General features: G+C 45.2%; 1 long non-coding RNA gene across 1 annotated transcript in view; it reads right to left on the bottom strand.

Moving 5' to 3' along the window:
* LOC127210056 (uncharacterized) overlaps positions 1–17678 on the bottom strand; it is a 412763-nt gene that overhangs the window by 317296 nt on the left and 77789 nt on the right. Inside the window, exon 2 of the long non-coding RNA XR_007833257.1 lies at positions 9981–10080. This is a non-coding gene — a long non-coding RNA (uncharacterized LOC127210056). The remainder of the gene's footprint in view (positions 1–9980; positions 10081–17678) is intronic.

Raw genomic sequence — 17678 nt, 5'->3', positions numbered from 1 at the left:
CCTCACAGCCTGCAGACAGCTAAACAGGCTCAATAATGTCCCTTCTAAGTGACTTAGTCCAGGTAGCCAGGCAGATCCGCTGGTTTTTGTTTCTTCCAGGCAGCTGATTAGACCTCAAGGTCTTTGCAGGTTGCCGGTATCACTTTTATTGCTTACTCTAGAGAATCTCCTCAGTTTCAGGGACTTCCTGAAGCTACTTTGTTTCATTCTTGCTTAAGGAACTTTCCAGCAGGATAGAATGTTTCAATCTCAGAGGAAACTGTTACACAATAAAAGCCCAGAAGGGGAAGTTACACTATGCAGAGACCCAATGGCAAGACAGAATGCAAGCCTAGGTAACTTGTCAGATCTGTGTTTCTAACTAAGCACTATTTGGCCAAAGAAGAGGAAAGTTGGACAGTCTGGAACAAGAGCGTGAGGCAAAAGCTTCAGGATGGCAACAGAGCTCCTCACTGCCCATCAGGCAAGGTGATAGCAACAGGGTGCCTTTGCATCAACCTGGTAACATGGCACTATGCCAAATGCTACCCTCTCAGACAGGCATCGCTGGCACTTGAAATTACCTTTCTCCAAGTCCTCGCAAGTCAGAAAATGTGTATCTCAGGCTCTGGGAGAATATGCCCAGGTTAGCAGCCTGAGTGACCTTGAATGGGCCTCAAGCATACACATCTCTACTGAATTCGAACAGAGAGTCCCTTACCCACAACATCTCCAATTCCCAACCTCGGGGGAGGGGGGGGGGTGTCTTAGAAACTCAATTCCTAGGAGAGCTCCTTCAGCATAGCTGCACAGAAACACCAGGACCTGTGTCCTTGCTAGGCCCAATTTTAAGGCAGAGCATCATTCTAACCTTATCCCTCTCCCTGGCCAGGTCTAGGGAACCTTCCTGATCTTGTTGCCTATTAATGCTCTCCTCCCAAGGCCCAGGGACAACCCACCTCCAGGGCCCGCCTGCCCACTGTTCTCAGCTAGCTGCAGCCAGAGTGTCGCCAATCCCTTCTGTCATATTCCCAAACTGCATCCTGGCTCCTGCTTCAGAACTACAGGTGAAGAACAGCACAGGCCACCCCTGTCATTTCTACCAACTGTGCCCCAGAAAACAACAATGTGTCTCAGATCCAAAGCAAACTGGATCATCCTGCCCTCATACACCCAGACCACAGTGGCTCCAGAGCCCATGATGCATTCACCTCTCAAACCCCCAACTACTCTTATGCCTTGGCCCATGTAGAGGCTGAGCTCAAATCTGCCTAGGAACCTTGAAAGAACAACCCGTATTACAGGGGCTTTCCTATGTCACCCTCGAATACCTCCCATGCCCTGGCCCTATGGTAAGGCCAGCAAATAGGACCTGGAGTTGGATATGGCCCAACATGGCTCCCTGGTCATCCCCTGAGGCATCGTCAGGACATCATGGAGGCATCCATCACCAGAGGAGCAGGGCTTCCACGATGTGAGAGACAGTGTTCCCTCCAGTGTTGTTTGTCCGTGAGCCTTCTAGGCAGGGAGCAACATGCTTTTTCTAAAAACCAAACAACATGTTCTCAGGCTTTGAGGGACTCTGCCTTACTGTTCTGCTGTCTCCAGAACAGTTGGATGCCATGGTAACCAGTAAAGGAAAGAGAGCCATTGGACCTTGGTTTTGAAGTAGAGGAAGTGGTTAGGTCTGCCCAGAGTGCCCCTCCCTGGCCTGTTAACCTACCAAGTCCTCCATTTCAGGCCCTGGAAAACACTGTATCCTGTGAGTTCCTGTAACTCTTCCCTTCCATGGTGTTTCACAAACCCTCCCATGCTAAAGCCTGCTCGCAAGTCTGAGCAACTTCTTTCTTCAGAAAAAAAAAAAAAAATCACCTATAGGCTGCCTCTGCAGGAGGCAAACCTCAGCGCTCCTCACTATCAGGTATGAAGCCACAAAAGAACTCCATGGGTATCCGGGGGATGGGAGGTATTGGCAAGCCAAGGAGTGGGGGCTCAATGGGGAAATCCTGTCATACCGCTGGCCTTCCAGCCTTGCAGCCTGAGGACAGTGCTTCATAAGTCATCACACTGTGTGGTTTGGTTGGTTGGTTTGGTTGGTTGGTTTAGTTAGTTGGTTCGTTTGGTTGGTTTGGTTGGTTGGTTGGTTGGTTGGTTTGGTTTGGTTTGGGTGGGTGGGTTGGGCAGGTGGTTGGGTGAGTGTTGTTTCAAACTATTCCATAGCTAAAGCTCACACACCTCAGAGCAATTCTCTAGTCTCACCCTCCTGAGTGTTAGGATTATATATGTGAGCCATCTACCCAGCCAAGTGGGATGATTTCAGTCTGAGGCTCTGGAAGACCAGCACAGGAGGGAACATGTTCATATGTTCATTGGATACCACCCGAGTATGCCCACCCTTCAGTTAACCAGGCTTCCTGTTCCCTGATGACTTCTCATCAGAGTTGAAGAAATCTTTGAGCACCAGAAAAGACAAGTGTTCACTGCTTAAAAAAAAAAAAGACGTGTAGCCAGCAGACAAAAGGTTCCTTTCCTTGGTGGCCTGAGGTTCATGTTCACACACAAAATAGGCAAGCTTGCACCAAGGGAGAGTTCATTCCTCCCCCACTCCACCCTAGGGTTCAGGCCAAGTTTGCTAACCACATTTTCTAAAATTCTTGCCACTTATTCGCCTAACCTCCCAAGCCAACACATGATCTGTAGGACCCATGCTCCACAGCTGGCTAAAACACAGGCACTGAGACAAACAGACTCTTGCATGATTGTGATTCCACTCACACGAATGTTATGATGCCTTTAAGATACACCAGTGGCTCCTGATAACTGAAAGGTCACAACAACAGGTAATGCATGTTATCTGTGTTACAAGAAGGAAGGTCCCCGACACAGAGTCCCTATGCCTCTCCAAGCCATGGAGTCCTGGAGGCAAAAGTTTCATGGCACATGCTCAGCTGGCAATGCTGCATCCCAGGCCTTCTATCTCTCTCAACATATCTAACCCAGGCCCAGAAGAGCCTTCTGGGCAGCATGGCTGCCATGCCACCATTGTGCTCTGCAGATGCACATGGTCTCCAAACTGGCTGCTGGGTTTGCCATATGAGACCTACTCACCCAGTAGAGAGAAGGACCTCAGAAGACAAAAGCCTCATATACAAATATATGACACAGACCTATCAGAAAATACCCATGTCTGATAAACTCAAAGAATGAAGATTACAGGAATGCTGAGGCAGGTACCAGGGGGGAACCTAACAAAAAGCTATGGAGAGGTCATGAACCTGAGGCCAACTGACAAGACATGTGAGGCTAGTGATGTGAGCTGTGAATTCATTACAAGATGTCACCACCATCAGAAACGTGAGCAAATTGCTTTACCGTTTTCTAAGTACTCAAGAAACCTGAGGAGTTGGCCTTGAAAGGAAGAACGCATAACAATTCCAAGTCCTCAAGCAAAACCTGAAACTTCCTGTGTGCTTCTGTCACCCACCACTCATGGTGCCAAATGGGAACATCAAACACAGTGCGACTCCAGCTCTAAAACCACGAAAGACCCCAAGCTCACCAGAGACGCCTATTCTGTGCCATCCCTAACACCCTACAAAAGGATCGCAAGTGGGAGTCTCTGGGCTTTTAGCCAGGTCGGCAAGAAAACACCTGGCCCTGTTTTAGAGACCTCAGAGGGAGTTTTGACTGCAAAGCTGCTACAAAACGCTAACATTTTAAGAGCTAGTCATTTTTTGACAGAGGAAGAATGAGAAATAAGCATGCTCCGGAGATGTGTGAGACAAGCGGCCGGATTATGGAAGCCGTACCGACCCAGTACTCATGGCAGTACTTTGGGCTTTCCAGCCCTTTTTCTGTAAGTCTCTAAAGAAAGTATTTCAGACATCAAGGGTTGATCTAGAGATGTACGAAATATTTCTAAGTACTGAAAGGTAAATTTGAATGTGTAAATGCAAATGTTTTGAATGGCAGGTAATAGAGTCAGATTAAGTTTTATTCCTTATTTCTATTTGAATCCAGCTGAGCCCATGATCTGAATGGAGATAAACGCCATCCAATAAGAAAGTACCACAGGAGCACTCACACATGCAGGCACAGGTGGGCACATACAGACACATGCAGACGGTTGTGCACACAGACATATGGCATGGAATTGGAAGTTATGCCTGAGACCACGAAGTCTTTTTCTTAAATTTTAGATTCAATTGTTTAAAAATGAGTATGTGACTAGGGGCTTAAGGAAAGCCCAGTGGGGGAGTAATGAGTTAATATGATCAATATTTTATATTGCTATATATATGAATTTTTGGCTAGTGAAATCATGTATCTTAGAGAAGACCATGCCACTGACACCTCCCTAAAACCTTATAATGCCTCGCATTCCAAACATGCATCCTTGTGCTCATATCCAAGGCTCTCACCTGCATCGAAGAAGCTTCTTTTTGCAGCGGCTGGAAACCTTTACAGAAAGCTGCCCTTACGTCCCAGAAGAATCAATAAATAGAATGGACAGAAGAAAGAGCTCCAAGACGCGCCCTTAGGAAAACCCAGATAAAGGGAGGTCGCCCCAAGCCCTGTAGCTCAGGCTCTTTCCTTCTCTTACACTGATTTGGTCAAAGCTGGTCTTTCTTTTTTAACTTTGGTACAAAAAAAATTGCAAAAAAAAAAAAAAAAAAAAAATCTTAATTCCCTATTTGTAGTTTTAAAGGTAGAAAGAAAGTGGAACGTGGCAGTGAAGTGAAATTTATAAATTTTTTTAAACTAAAGATTGTTCATTCTACTCAATCAATCATGCATAGAATCGTGTGCTCTTGGCATCAGGGGATAAAGAGGTGGCCTGCTCAGCCCACGCTTGCCCCACCCACCCCACCACACACCTCCCAGGACTGCCGGCTGGCCCCCAGCCTATCTTGTCCCTGTGGCTCACCTTTCACTCTCACAGCCCACATCGAAACTATCGCCCTCTGTTGTGGGTGGGTAAGTACACAGGCCCAAGGTGAGACTCGGTGTTCCTCAGTGACCTGGCCTGCACTTTGCTCCAGACTGCTTCCTTCAAGGTGGAGTTGCAAACTGATCTGATACAATCATAACCTCGGTTGGCTCTCACACCTGCCAATTCCACGGTGCTGAGTGTGCGGCCCCACTGGTCTTCTGTTTCTGCCTTCATGGATTCCATTCGTTAGGTATCGCCTCATTTTTAAGCGGGAGACAGTAGGTCTGTATGTGCCCCGTGAGATGGTGTACCCACTGTACCAACAGCAAACATGCAGATCCAGGAACAACACAGGGACACCAGTCTCTGCGAATAATGCCTATCTTTTCACTGCTTTGAAAGTACAGAAGAGCTAACCCCACCTGTTTCATCTATAATGTGGGATGGATGATCAAAAGTAACTATTCACACAAGAAATGTAAACATTTTGCTCAAATCCATGGTAAAAACAAAGGCTCCAAAGAAGAAAGCTAAATGTGGATTTAGATTGGGGGGGGGGGACCATGACAGCAGAATAATGACACCAAAGGGTCCATAGCCAGGTTCCTGGAGCCTGGAGACCCCGCAGCATCACATGATAGACTTTGCAGGTGCGGTGACAGATCTGGAACTAGAGGTGGCTCAGTGTAGGGTGTGCTTGAAAGAACAAGAGGGAATGTGACAGAATGATTGGCCCTGAGGTTAGCAGACAGGATGTCCTAGAGGAGGAAATGCACAAAGCGAGGCCCTCCAGGAAGAAACAGCACTGCAGGCACCTTGATTTCATCCACAAACCCCAAGCCGACCTGGTGAGCAGCAGAGGCCCATGGGAGCATCACAACAGGAGTTCACTCTGCAGCTGCCCCTCCCCCAAGAGGCCCCCCCCCCAGGATGTGACCACGTCAGAGCCTCGCTGACCACTCAACAAATACCTGCAACAGGTCACACAGGAACCACTGAGGCACATGCCCACAGCACACATGCAGGCCATGTTGCCCCAGCCTGTGACGGGAAAAACAAGGTGTTTTCCACAGAATTGGCCAGCTGTACCTGTAGCTATGCAAACTTGAAGTATAGGTTAATGTAATGGCTGATGCTATGACCACCAGAGCTTGGAAAGAGAGAAGAAAATAGTTTGCCCAAAAAAGGTCAATGGAAGGAAACATGAGGGAGAAAATGGGTTCCGTTAGCAAACGAGCGTACCACAGCACCATCCCTGAACGGTGGCATGGTGGAGTTTGGCTTACGTAAGAAGCCTGCAGGTAGCAAAAATTAACAAAAGTCTGAGAGCTGAATGTACATTTCTCATGTGTATTTTTTCAAGGAAAGGCTTTCAAAATATAGCATCGAAGTCAGAAGTTGCAAACAGATTTCTAGACATGACTTATAGGACATTATTAATGATATTAAATAATAAAGTGGAAAGCCAATGACAATAGGAAAAGAAAAAAAAAATCCTAGTAATGTTGAAATGAGGTAGAAGACCATACCACACAGCCCACATGCTGAACAAGAGGAAAATCAGGAAGTGCCATAGATATAAAGCAACATGCCTTTGACATTTTGGTCTTGCCAACTTTCTGCTTTGGTGCCATCCTGTGTACCACAGGCTGTCCCTTGGCATCCCTGACCTCTACCTACAGACACTTGCACTGAACTCTCTACAGAGTGCCAGCCACAAATGTCTCCAGACATGTACCAATGCTGTCTGGAGGAAAAACTACTTCTATTTAAGAGTCACTACGATAAGAAAAATAAACTGTCTTCCTATGAAGATCTGGAGAAATCTGTCACCAGTTCTGAAACATATCCTTTCTGATGAAAAAGAAAACATCTGATGAGAGAGGTAGGCAGGGTCATCAGAGCACTGGGACATGCATCCCTGCTTCCCCTTCTTCCTTAAATCCATGCAAATGAGTGAGGCTTTAAAATAAGCGTAGGTCCAAAACAGGGCTGGGAAATGAGAGTATACCATCTAGTGTGCAAAATCAATGGGGTCACCCTGAGACCAGAAACCAAAACAGATGGAGTCATGGTAACCAAGTGAAACCCACATCCCAGAGATGGGGATGGGGGTGGGGGTTGTTAGGAGGTGAGGACCAGCATTGTTGGGGCTGAGAAGGGCTCATCATACCCCACAAAATACAAAGAGATGATCTGGTTTCTAAGCAGATTTTCCACCTCTCAGTAGTACTTATGGAAATACGAAAATATCCAGCACCCAACAATGTAGAAAATCAAAGATGAGTCTATGGAACTTGGGGCATCTTTGGAAAAGAAATCAAGGCTCAAATCAATTACTAAATTTTTTAACCTTTTTTTAAAATGAAGAATGAATTAAAACCAAAGGCAGTAGAAGAAAGAGATAAAGACCAGAGGCAATGTCAGCTGAATAGAGAATACAAAATCAACAATAAAATCAACAGAGCAAGACCTGGTTCATTGGGAAGATGAACAGTCATCTCAGAATAATGAAAAAAAAGGGGGGGGGAGAGAAGACCCAAGTCACCAGCACGCAGAACTGGAGAGGCAGTGTCACCATAGATGCCACAGGCAGTAAGAGCAGAGCCAGGGAAATTAGAGGCAGCTTCTCACAGATGATGACATTTTCAGAGGTCTGGCAATGTCTGCCCACACTGGTGTTCCCAGCAAATCATGAGGAGACAGGGATGCCAAAAAGGCAGATTGCTGTCAGGAAAGCCCCACAACATCAAAACCTGACCCACATGTACTCATCTGCTACTCACCTGCATCTTTGTCATCACCTGCTGGCTCTCAATGAGCCTTAAATGAGGCCAGGAAGCAAGCCGACAGCAGGCTGAGAACCCCACAGTGGGCCATCCCAGAGTGCTGCAGCAGTGGAGGGTCATGCCAGGCTATCCAGTGACCCTCAGAGGCAGGGAGCAGGGGAGGGGGAGACGGGAGATAGTGCTAGCAGTTCCTTCCCAAGTCAGATTCCAGTAGGATGCTAACAACTGATCCTAGAAGCTGACAGAAGGGACTTATTTCTCCTACAGCAGGTAAAAAAAAAAAAAAAGAGAGAGAGACCCAGGAACCAAGAGATAGACCAAATCTTCAAATTCCTGCCCCTATGCCCCACCCTGATGCTCTTGTTGCTTGGATGCCTGGATATCTAAAGAGGGGAGAGCACTGGGGGATTCTGTACACTACAGTGAATCTGGCTGGCTTGGAACTGCGGTTTAGCTGCAGGACCCACAGGACACCGGGGTCGCAAAAAACAATGTGAACAACAGCAGAGCAGTTTACCAGCAAAAGCTAACCATCTCCCTTCAAGGGGGAGATGAAGTACAACAGCAGCAGAGGCCTCAGCAATCAGAGCTCTCCACAGCATCTGTATGCTGTGTCACCGTGTCCCACCTCTGTTCGTTCATGATGAATAATCCTGTGTGTGTCCTTTTTCCCAATGGGGTCGCTGGCTGTGTGTTCCTCTGCTCCAAGTCCTGGGGTTGCAGAACCAGAGCTGCAGAGCAGGAAAAGGAAGATGAGCCTGACCTCCTAACCCTTTACTGGGATCTAGCCTGGAATTATTACCACTTGGGAAGCCCACTTGAAGACAAAGGAAGTCACTTGAAGGTCTGAGGAAGGAGGCAGCGGGTGGGGAGGTACGCCAGCCCTCACCGACCTTAAGAATGCGCCTAGCGCCTGCCCTGCAGTTCTAAACACCTCCCTCAGCTTCGTTATTTATATATTTATTTTTTACTAATCTCTATACCAGTGAAGGCTTTCCCCATACAGACAGCAGCCCCTTCACAGGGTATAATAAAAAAAGGTTTTCCAGCCTTTCTGTCAGCTGGAGGTAGGCACAGACTGTCCTGTCTCCCAGGCCTTTCCCACGCTGGTGGGTTTTGCTAAGTATGAGGAAGCCCAATACAGAGCTATGGCCACTCTTTGCAGCATGCATTGAGAAGGAGGGAGGGAGGAGACAGGGGGAAGAAGGGAAGAGCAACCAAGCAGAGACAGACAGCAGACAGACAGACAGCCTGCCTCACACCCCTTCCAAGCCTCTCTGCAAACCTTCCAAGATCCCAGCAGAGGAGCCAAGCCAAGAGCTCCGGCTGTGGAGACTGAGGTCAACACAAGCTCCAGAGACTATGGAATCAGTAAGGAAAGTGTTTGCGTCCTGAGTTGAGGATGTCTGACACCAGAGACGAGAAAAGAGATTAAGGAATGGTTATCAGTCAGGATAGCCCTGGCAGCAAGGACCCGTCCAAAAGTGGGGCATTCTTCATCACTGTGCATTCTCTTTGCAAGAAATAAAATTACATTGCGCATGATCATCACTTCCCTTTGACAAATGAAAGGAAATGGCTCTCCTCTGGAGACTCACTGGCTAGCTGATTTATTCCCTGGCACTAAGGAGCCACGAAAGTTACAACTCTGCCCTCAACTACAGCCCAGAGGTCTGAGAACTGGGTGACATTCCTAGTGGTTTCCTTGGGTTACCCTCAAGATGGGGCATGACTGTCAACAGCAGCAAGAAGGATGCTATCATTTGTTGAGAGCTGTTTCCTGCTGGACCACAACCCATCTCTATGGATGCAGAACTCCACTTTGCGCATGCATACACGCGTGCTACAGGCACCAGATCCCACAGGGTAGCCTTTTTAAAGCCAGCAGGACCCTTTCACCTCTACATACTCAGCTCCCCTGAATGGTCCAATCAGCAGGCAACACAGAGGCAGCAGAGACTCTGGAGGGGCCTCACCAATGTCAATACTCCCTTGACCCTTACTTAGTTAACGAGTTTCTAAGAATTTTATCAATGCACCTCTAGACGACTAAAAAAGCAGTGCCCTGAAGCGCCTGTGGCACACTACGCTGTCACAACAGACAGCCTTGGCTCACCAGCCCCTCTCCAGCTTCCTAGGATCCATTAGCTGCTGGGCTGAAGCCCATCACTCTTCACCCCTCAGCAGAGACAGGGGTCCTATCATAGCAGGCAGTGAGGAGATGCTGGGTAATGAACAAACACAGAAAGGAAAGGAGGAATAGAGAGGTCACACGGTACCTGAGCCGTCCCCATTATGGCTGGCAGGGTGCAGGCTGGGGTTCGCAAGCTGCTGTGAAATCACGTAGCACTATGGTCGGGCCTCAGATGGTGGGAAAGCCTACGGTAAGGAAGGGACAGAAATGTGGAAAATGATAAAGAAGGGCAAACAACCTCCCCACACACACATCAGGGGAAAAAACATGGAGTATACATTAAAAACAAGCAACTCAGAAATAATTTAGTAGATTAAGAGCAGCAATCGAGAGTGTTACACTAAGTACACACGGCATGCAGAGTTGTGGAAAGTATCTCAATTTTAAAGCGGGGTTTGGAATGACAAATAGGTTTAACAGCTTCAAAATATTAAGCCAGAAAGGAAAAAAAATCCACACTTTAAATCACAATTTGTAACTCCTTCTCGTAACTTGGTGACTAAACCAGATTTGTGAATCAGAGAGAGAAGTGACATCAAATATTAGACATATAAAAGAGGCTACAAGTCCAGCCAACACTGAAGGTTATACTGATTTTAAAATAAGTGCTAATCTATATATGTGACAGATTTCAAAACTCCTTAATTTTTTCATTCCTGGCATTGTACCAAATATATAAACTAGATGGCATGGGAACTTTAGCACCATAATACCATGCTAAAAAATGTGATGCTCTTTGTCTCTTATTGAATTGGCACAATCACAAAACACTACTCTACGTGCTCTTCATGTGACTCTTAAAAGTCACAACCAGGACATATTATTCCCCTAAAGTTTATGAACACTATATAGTCTACAATGTCTTCTGAAAACTATTGTCACCTAAATCTTGGACAGATACCAGTTTGGTGATTGGTTACTAAGTGCTGAATAAATATTTTTAAATGCACAATGCTAATAAGCCAAGGATATGAATTTTTAACAAGTACATTAGGGACATAACCATTATATAATAACATACAGACTCAAAGTAAACTTCACTTATTTCTCATGGCCAGTTAACACAAACCTTTCACCGTTGTCCATCCATGCAACTCCAAGTCTAGACATCAGCCATCAGAAAAATGTTAGAATGGACCTTTACTTGCCAAATCCACTTTTCTCCACATTTGTAAATATAGAACTACTTAGTGGTTTTCCCCCCTTGTACTAAAAGGTCACAGTTGGGCTGGGGAGATGGCTCAGTGTGTAAAGCACTTCCTTACCAGACTGAGGATTCTCCAGAGGAAGGATCCTCCAGGACCTATACAAAGCTGGATGTGATAACATGTGTCTATAACTCTAGCAATCCTACAGTGAGAGAGCAAACAAAGACAGGAAAATCCCTGGAGGCTATCGGGCCAGCTAGTCTGGCATATGCAGCAACAAACATGAGACCTTCTCTCAAACAGGTAGAAGGTGAGGACCAAAACCTGAGGTAGAAGGAATCTCCTGTGTATTGTATGGATGTCATGCCTGTCAATTACAAAACCTATTCCTGTGGCTGAGGCAGGAAATAGGTGGGACATCCAATTGGCAGAGGGATTCTGGGATACAGCTAGGCAGCACATAGGATTCAGCCAGCAGGCTGTGAAGATGATGGTGCCTGAGCTCAGGTAACCAGCCATGTGGCGGAATGCAGATGAGAAGAAACAGATTATTTCAAGTCATGAGCTAGTCAGAGAAGAGCCTAGCTATATGGCTTGGGTATTTGTAAAATAATAACTGAGTCTCAGGAGTCATTATTCCAGAAGCTAAGGGACAGGAGGGAAAACTACCCACAGCACATCAGAACTGACCCTGTAAGTCCCATACTCTTGGTTACTGTGCTGCATGCAGTTAACACAGCTGCTAAGAACTGGGCAGAAACTTTTTTATGCTTTTGAATTTAGTTTACCCAGAACCTATTTCTAGAAATACTACTGTGGAGTAAAAGGATATGCACATTATTCACCTAGTATTCTACCAACATTAGTCTCAATTTATACAGCCACATAGTATAATAAACCTTTTGTTTTTATCTCTGGCAAAAGCAGAAAGTTTCTTGTTATTTTCATGGAGTCTGAGAATCATTTAGATTGGTTACTAAGCAAAACTGTGTTCCTTTGGTTTTCTTTCAAGGTTGACAATTTTAATTACTGTATAGGGTATCTTTATATATGTCAGACCACTCAACTATACTATCAGTTATAAAATGTTTGCCTTTTATTCTGTGTATGTTATAGTGTTGTGTGTTCATGTATATTAGCACAAATGTGTACCCTATGGACATGCCTGTGGAAGACTGAGATTAACGTTAAGTGTCCTCCTCTCTCGTTCTCTGCCTTCCATGCTGATGTGGAGTCTCTCACTAAGTCCAGAGCTCATCTAGTCTAGCAAGGCGGTTTGCTCTCAGGGCCCCCATTTCTCCAGGCGCTGACATTACAATGAGACTACAGGCAGGTTGTCACGCCCACCAGGATTTACATCAGTGTCACAGATCCAAATTCTGGCCATAGTGCTAAGGAAACATTTATCCACTGAACAATCTCCTCCACCCCCACGTGAATGTTTTCTTTACGATTGTCATTAATCTACTGACTTCTTTCAATAATGGGGAAGGGCCTAATATTTATTTGAATGTCTGTGTACAAATCTTTCAGTTATGAATTATGTCTTTGATGGAGCTTTGAGGTTATGGAGAGCTTCTCAATACTAAATTTTAAGACAACGTATTATGTTTTCTTTTTTGTTATTTCATTTTTTTCCAATCATGTGTGTTTGTGTATCTGTCTGTGGATGGGTGTGTGCATGTAAGCACAACCCCTGTACAGTCCAGAGGTCTGAGGTCCCCTAGCTCAGCTCTTCTAGAACATGCAATTAGCTGGTGAGAAATCACCCAAGCCCCTAAATATCCTTTTAAAAATTCTATAGCAGAGAAAGTGGGGAATAGCTTTGAGCGTGCTGCACAGGAGACAACTTCCTGAACAGAATACCCATAGCACAATCAATTAGAGGCAATAAGATTGACAATTAATAAATAAGACTTCATGAAACTGAAAAGCTTCTGTAAGGCAAAGAACACCATCAATAGGGCAAGACATCAGCCTACAGACTGGGAAAGGATCTTCACCAACTCCACATCTGACAGAGGGCTAATATCCAAAATATATAAAGAACTCAAGAAATTAAACAGCAACAAACCAAATCTCCCAATTAAAAATGGGGTACAGAGCTAAACAGAGGATTTTCAACAGAGGACTATTAAATGACTGAGAAACAATTATAAAAAATGTTCAACATCCTTAGTCATCAGGGAAATGCAAATCAAAACTGCTTTGAGAGTCTATCTTACCCCTGTCAGAATGGCTAAGCTCAAAAACACAAGTGACAGCTCATGCTGGCAAGGATATGGAAAAGAAACACTCCTCCATTGCCAGTGGGAGTGCAAGCGTGTACAGCCACTTTGGAAACCAATATGGCAGTTCTTCTGAAAGTTGAGAATTGATCTACCTCAAGACTCAGCTATCCTCAACTGACACTCCATCCTCCACAAGGACACCTGCTCAGTCACATTCATAGCAGCTCTGCTCATAACAGGCCACAACTGGAAACAACCTAGATGTCCCTCAAGAAAAGAAAGGGTAAAGAAAATGTGGTACATTTTACATGATGGAATATTACTACTCAGCTGTTTAAAGTTGACATGATGAAATTTACAGACAAATAGACAGAATTAGAAAAAAAAAATGATCCTGAGTGAGAAAACCCAGACCCAGAAGAATAAGCATGGTATATGCAGATAGTAGCTATAAACTTGTGGGGATCCATGCCAAATCTGCCATGTCAGAAATCCTGTGCTTAGCCTGTATGCTGTGACCTTCGAGTTGCTGACCTTTACCTCACCACGAGGTCTTGTGTTCTAGGCTATCCTTGGACTATTTACCTTTGAAAGAAGTAGAGAAGTCTCAACTTGGAACCACCCAGAGGATCTAGGAAGTTCTTACAAGGAACTACTCAGAGAACTAGGAAGTTCCACAGGGAGCGATTTAGGCTATTGCATTCTTGCCCGGGGGCTAGGGTGAGTGAGATAAGAATAGATCCTATTGACCTTGCTCTATATATGTTCCTGCTAGTCGGCAATAAAGTGAATCTTGATCAGAAATGTCCTGACTTGATTTGTTATTTCTCGCATCTCTGTATCCTACTTTCAATCCCCACTCCCTCTTTCAGGTGAGCCCTGATTCGATTTTTCCTCTCGGGCTGGGACCCGACATAAACTAAGGGATAATCATGCTGCAGTTCACAGACCCAGAGAGACTAAGTAACAAGAAAGGCTTAATGAGGGACACAAGGATCTCCCTGGAAAGGGAAAATATAATTGATTTTGCTGGTGGACTCGGGGCGGATGGGCTTGGGAACAGGAAGGACAGGGTTGGGAGGGAGGGAGGGAGGGAGAGGACTGGGACATGCAACTGGAATTTGGGGCATTTGTGACATGATGTGGAAACCTAGTGCAATGGAAACTCCCTGGAATTTATGAGGGTGACCCTTGCGAAGACTCCTAGTATTATGGGACAGAGAACCAGAACTAACTGTCGTCTATAACCAGGCAAGACTTCCAGGGGTGGAAGTAGGCATCATCCTAGCTACAAGACCTTCGACCTACAATTTTTCCTGCCTGTAATATGTGCTGGGGTAATGGTGGTGCATAACTTCTGAGATTGGCCAACCAATGATTGGTCCAACTTGAGACCCACACCATGAATGGGAGCTATCAACACTGCCTAGATAACCAAAACCCAGAAATCGAATAGCCCAGAGGCCTAGGGTAGAACCAAACACAACTCGGCAAGGGGTAGCCCTGAACCTAGCCCAGAGGCTTTACCAAGCAACAGACAGAATCAAATGCAGAGACCCATAGCCAAATATTAGGCTGAGCTTGGGGAATTCCACTGAAGATGGGGAGGAGAGACTGTAGGAGGCAGAGGGTCGAAGACACCTTGAAAACACAACCCACAGAGTCAACTAAACAGGGCACAGAGCCTGTAGAGAAGGTCACGGAGCCTGTAGGGGTCCTCTGCATGTATGTTACGGTTGTGTAGCTTGGGAGAGGTGGTGTCTCTGGCTCTCTTACCTGCTCTGGGGACCCTTTTCCTCCTGCTGCATTGCTTCCCCCAGCCTTGACTAAGATCCCGCTAGTCTTACTGTCTCTCGGTGCCATGTTTGTTTGCTAGCCCTGGCATGCCTGCTCTTTTCTGAAAGAAAACAGAGGAGGAATGGATCTGGGTGAGAGGGAAGATTGGGGGTTTCAGGGAGGAGTTAACTGCACTCAGAACGTAATCTATAAGAGAAGAATTTAAAAATTAACTTTTCATTTTAACTCATTACTAACTTATTTTATCTATGTGTGTGTCATTTCTAATGAGACACACTTTTTAGAATAGTCATGTTTAAAATACATATGTATGTAAAATTAAATGTATTGAAGGCTATTAATAAATTGGCCACATTTCACATGAAAAATTTCTGTATTTTAATGATTATATATGTAATATGCTTAAATGTTTTAAGTTACAAAATAGAAATTAATCCCACTTCTCTATAATAGACAATTACAACAGAAAATTTGCTGAATAATCTATATTTTTCTAATTTGAACATGCCATCCATATAAAAGCATTCATTCAAAGATTATTCGTTGCCTGTAGTGTTTACGCTTCTCCTAGCACTGAACCCACAGTTCAGGTTTCCCTTAACACTCCTTGTTAAACAATCCTGCGAAGTCATTCTTCAGAGTCAGCTTTACTATCTCCTACTCATGTGCCCTCTTAATCACTTTCATAATTTCTCCAAACAGAAAAATAATCTGCTGTGAACTAATCAACACATGCACATATGCATTTACACATGCAGACTGACACACACTCCTTGGGAGTAACGTGCATTCACAGTGAATCTGCCATTTCAACACCCCTCTATACCAGGCACTGGCCACAGTTGATGCCCCTCCCAAGTGGTCCCAGGGGCTCCTTCTTCATTCCAAGGTATTTTCTGAGGCTACAGTGTCTGACATGGGACCCGTTTCCCATCACCTTATCATGTGCAATACCAATGATGGTTTTTATCTAGTGATTTTGTGTTTATCAGTGTTCCTTTTTATCAAATGGAGTTTATATAGACTTCCATCTCCCACTTGGTTATGAATACCCAACCTCTTATATTTTATGAAAATGACACGTGCACTGGGATCATAAAGGTTGTAGAAGCAATCCTGGATTCCCAGGCACTCCACCACACTGATGAACTCCCCACTAGACTAGAATCCTGTCTGCGTCAGAGGCACTTTCTACAATCTGCCAGATGCTACATCCACTCATATCATTTATATTCATTTGAAATGTTATCAGAAATGGCTGTTACACTGTATCAAGGTCTTCCATTATCTGTTGATATAATTATGCTTTTTCTCTACTATACTCATGTCATGTATTATTACAACCAAGATCTTACTACTGAAGTGATACTTCATTTATAGGGTGAAGCCTACTTGCTGGTATTTCACAGCTACGTAGATTGAATTGGCTCATGTTTTTTAAAATATTATTTACAATCTTAAGTGAGGTGTTAGATTCTGGTCTGGTGCTTTGTATTTGTTATTGCCCCCCCCCCACCCCGAGATGCTTACTGTTTATGAGCAAACTGTCACATACCCCAAATATTGCTGTTTAACCTCGCCTCCCTTAATGAAAGCCTATACCTTCTGAATGAGAATTAGAATAGACACTGGAAGCAGTTGAAGAGAAGGAACAGGAAGGGAGCCCACCATAGAGGTCCTCTGAAAGACTCACCAAGCAGGAGATCCAAGAAGATGCTGAGACACACAGCCAAACTTGGGGTGGAGCACAGGGAGTGTTATGGAAGAGCTGGGGAATAGAAGGACCTGGAGAGGTCAGGAGCTCCACAAGGAGACCAATGGACCCAACAAATCTGGGCAGAGGATGGGGGTGCTGCAGAGGCTGATGCACCAACCAAGAACCATGCATGGTGAGGACCTAGGCCCTCTGCTCTGATGTAGTAGATAGGGAGCTCAGTCTCCTTGTGGGTCCCATAAGATGGGGAATAGGGACTACTTCTGACATGGCCTCTAGTCCCCACACATTGATCACTTCCCCTTGGCGGGGCAGCCTTGCCAGGCCACAGAGGAAGAGGATACAGGCAGTTCAAATGAGACTTGATAGTCTGAGGTCATATGTTAGGGGAGGAGGGCTCCCCTTTCTAAGGACTAGGGGAGGGAGGGAAAGGTTATGAAGGAGGAAAGGAGGGATTGGGAGGCAACATGGGAGGGAGCTACAATCTGGATGTAAAGTGAAAAAATTAAAAATAAAAAGAAAAAAGAAAGAAAGCCAATACCTGGCAGGGTTCATGAGCTTTTGGGGAGGGAAAGGATCTTGAGAGAGAGAAACACACGGGACCAGAGGAGGAAGAATGAGAAGAATTTCCATGGGATAGAAAAGAGCCATGTGGGCCCAGAGGAGGAACTCTGAACTTCCACATAAAAGAAATGGCCCAGGTGGTCCATCTTAGCAAGTATTTTGTGAGATTATGGATGGAGGTAGCCCAGACAGGATCTGTTAGAACAGATGGCATGGGATAGAGGATGAGAGACACTGAAAGGTAGTTTGGGGGGTTAATACCTTCCTAGCCCCAGGTAAAATAAGGCTTATCCTAAAATATGACAGGTGTATTTTTATTATGATGGTGG

This window comes from Acomys russatus, chromosome 27 (genome assembly GCF_903995435.1).
Source record: "Acomys russatus chromosome 27, mAcoRus1.1, whole genome shotgun sequence".
Classification (NCBI taxonomy): Eukaryota; Metazoa; Chordata; class Mammalia; order Rodentia; family Muridae; genus Acomys; species Acomys russatus.
The sequence above is the reverse complement of the archived record's forward strand: the minus strand, read 5'-3'. Positions and strand labels throughout refer to the sequence as shown.